The sequence below is a fragment of the Limulus polyphemus genome, unplaced genomic scaffold (genome assembly GCF_000517525.1).
Source record: "Limulus polyphemus unplaced genomic scaffold, Limulus_polyphemus-2.1.2 Scaffold4941, whole genome shotgun sequence".
Lineage (NCBI taxonomy): Eukaryota > Metazoa > Arthropoda > Merostomata > Xiphosura > Limulidae > Limulus > Limulus polyphemus.
This window is the reverse complement of record NW_013670551.1, coordinates 14,409-17,376: the sequence shown is the minus strand read 5'-3', so window position 1 is coordinate 17,376 and position 2,968 is coordinate 14,409. Positions and strand designations below refer to the sequence as shown.

The following is a 2,968-nucleotide window of genomic DNA, read 5'->3' as shown; positions in this document are numbered from 1 at the left end:
AGGTTAAAAAAGTTTAGGGAGGGGGGGCGCTTGGCCTTTTGTCAGGTGTGGTCCAATGCGTCGTAAATGAAAATGGTGTAACGAGGTTTTCACGAACACAGAAATAAACCCGAATAGTCCATTAACTCCCATATTTGTTTCACGGAGCAATTTAACATTGAAAACACAAAAGACTTGTTTACTACTTTACGAAGGATAACTTTGCTCTCAGCCTTGTTCCCTCGGCATTCGATGGAAAAAAAGTAGGTCGGTTAGATGCTCTCCCAGCTGGGTTATCCAATAACTGGCACTCAGACCGACGTCAACAATTATCTGGAAAGATCCTGGCTATACATTCGCTGAAAGTGACCTTGTCGAACATCTAACAGGTCTCTACAAGGTCATTAGCTAAGAGTAAATGGAATACCTTGACTTTACTCGCGCCAGTGTTGTTACCTAGCAAACGGAACAAGGACGTCTGAAACGTAGTTCCGTGACGTGGTAACAAAGCTTTGTTTGATTCCATCTATTTAGAAAACCAAAATCTCGTACAAAAACTTTAACTGAGAAGTAGCTGGTACTTAAGATCTGTATGAAGAAAAAAAAACAAAGCCCAACTATTATTTAAACCAGAACGAGCTAATTATTGTGATACACAAACTTAGATTTATTAGAGGTTAATTGACAATGACAGAAAAACAGTTTTCATTTACTGTAAATCAAAATGGTTTTAAAATGAGCAGAAACAATGCATTTTAGATCTTTCCCGAGGCTGTATTTCACGCTGTAAAAGCGATTTCATTATGGAATATCGGACCATTTATTGCTTGAATTTACACCTCGTGATACTCAGTCTTTCAAACGAATTTTATTAAGTCTAATCAATTTTCCAAGCTATGTGTAAACATTGATAGGGGCCTGGCATGGCTAGGTTGTTTGGGCCTTTTTCTAGCAATCCGAGGGTCCCACCAAACATGCTCGCCCATTTAGCCGGGGTGGGGGCGTTATAATGTGACGGTCAATCCCACTATTCATTGGTAAAAGAAGTAGTACAAGAGTTGGCGATGTGAGGTAATGACTATCTGCCTTCCCGCTAAGTCTTTCACTGCTAACTTAGGGACGGTTAGCGAAGATAGCTCTCGTGTAGCTTTGCGTGAAATTAAAAATACATCAAAATAGATGGTGAAAATAAAGCTTCTGATAACTCCATTTGTAAAATATAAACAATTAATCTTTCTAGATGAATTTTTATTTCGTGAAAATCAAAGCCGATCTTCAACAAAAGTTACTAGAACATAAGCGAAAGAAACAGAACTTTAATCAAAATTCAGCTATAATCGCTATAGCAAATGTTAGCACTAAACCTAGAGGATTTACATGATCTTTTGGTGTCCGCAGTTGTTCTGAAGAAGCGTTTTGGCAACATAATACTGTGAGTAGTCAAGGTAACAGTTTTTATTTGTAAGGAACTGTATAACAATATGACGCAGCTAGTGTGTATCTTAACAGAATATGCGATTTTTCTTTTTAAAGAAGAGGCCTCGCTTTCTCTTACTGATTTTTTAACAATGTTATTTGAAGTTTTTGAAATGGTGGAGAGCATTATAGACTGTTTGACTAGCTATTTTAAAAGTACTTGTTATTTGGAAAGACGTGCATAAAAACATTATAATACCTTAATGTTGCATTGGTATTTTGGTAACAAAAAGTATTGTAATTTATATTGATTACAACACTGTTTTTCGTAGCGATCCAGGATAAAAATTCTAGCATTAATAACAAGGTCATTAAACCCCCAAGAATTTCACCAACAAGTAAAACTTTCTAAGAACTTAGGAAGAAGAAAGAACTCTAAATTCAGCTTCACTTGTTCGTCTGAAAACATTCAACTAAAAATAATTTTACCTGGGGGCAGTGACAAAAGTTACTACGCCTTCCTGTTACCTGTCACACTTAATAAATGCTTTTTGCATAAAGACTGTTGTTGTTCTTGTCAAGCGCAATGCTACACAATGGTCTATCTTTGATCTGTCAACCACCGGTATCAAAACCCTACTTTTAGCATTTAAAGCTCTCGGAATTACCACCATGTTGAGCCACTAGGGGGCATGAAACATTTTAATTAATCTATGAAAAAACTTAAAACAGCAGTAGATGGTTTCTGCTCTTTCAGTTTACTTAAGAATAACGAGATTAATACACAAAACTACATGACAAGAGTTAAAGAATAACAAAACAAACAGTATTGTATTTTTATTTCCAGAAGAAAACTGTCACAATGGGCTTTGCACAAATATTTCAACTTAAAATAGAGAAACAATATAGTGTTGTTTGTAATCTATATTTTCGTTGTTTTACTTTAGATGTTAGTTAGAGTACACATGAAGTTAAGATCTAGTAAATTCAACTAATATCTAAACATACATGTAGGTACATCAGTATAAATTCTAGTACGCAGTCAGTTAGTAGGGTTCAGTGATATATTCATTTGAGTAGTGAATAAGAAGTTAGTGAGTGATCACGTATATTCAGTGTTTGCAGTCTACTAAGTTAATCATGCAGTTAGGAGAGAAATTCTCATGAAAGTGAAAACGTTATTTGTGTACTTAGGCCTACAACTGAGTAAGAGTGAAATTAGCCTGTAACAAGCATGAATGAAGAAATATAGTAATTTCTGATCATTAAGTAGACTGGACTTGGCATTATTTTTACAATATACCCCCCCCCCCAAAAAAAAAAAGCCCAACAATATAATACGCTACAACAGTATTTTAATTACGCCAAAATGGCGTAAAAGAGGTTTTCGAGAACAAAAAAAGAATCATTTTAAACTATACCTGCTTTTTCATAGTGTGTTAAGTATTCTTATATAATGAACTTATTTTTAAATTAATAACATAACAGAGATATTTTTGTTACTGTAGCAAAATTATCGTCGAAATGTTTTAACTATACACTGAGTGGTCACAAGTAAATAGACACCTAATTT

The 2,968-nt window shown here is 34.7% G+C and overlaps 1 protein-coding gene and 1 long non-coding RNA gene across 2 annotated transcripts in view; both read right to left on the bottom strand.

The window, feature by feature from the left end:
* The window catches only part of LOC111088989, a 3,637-nt gene extending 1,470 nt beyond the window's left edge, over positions 1-2,167 (bottom strand). The window contains exons 1-2 of the long non-coding RNA XR_002613372.1: positions 2,158-2,167; positions 486-489 (exon numbers count right to left, since the gene is read on the bottom strand). This is a non-coding gene — a long non-coding RNA (uncharacterized LOC111088989). The remainder of the gene's footprint in view (positions 1-485; positions 490-2,157) is intronic.
* Positions 1-2,968, bottom strand: part of LOC106471888 — a 21,727-nt gene that overhangs the window by 14,963 nt on the left and 3,796 nt on the right. The window lies entirely within an intron of this gene.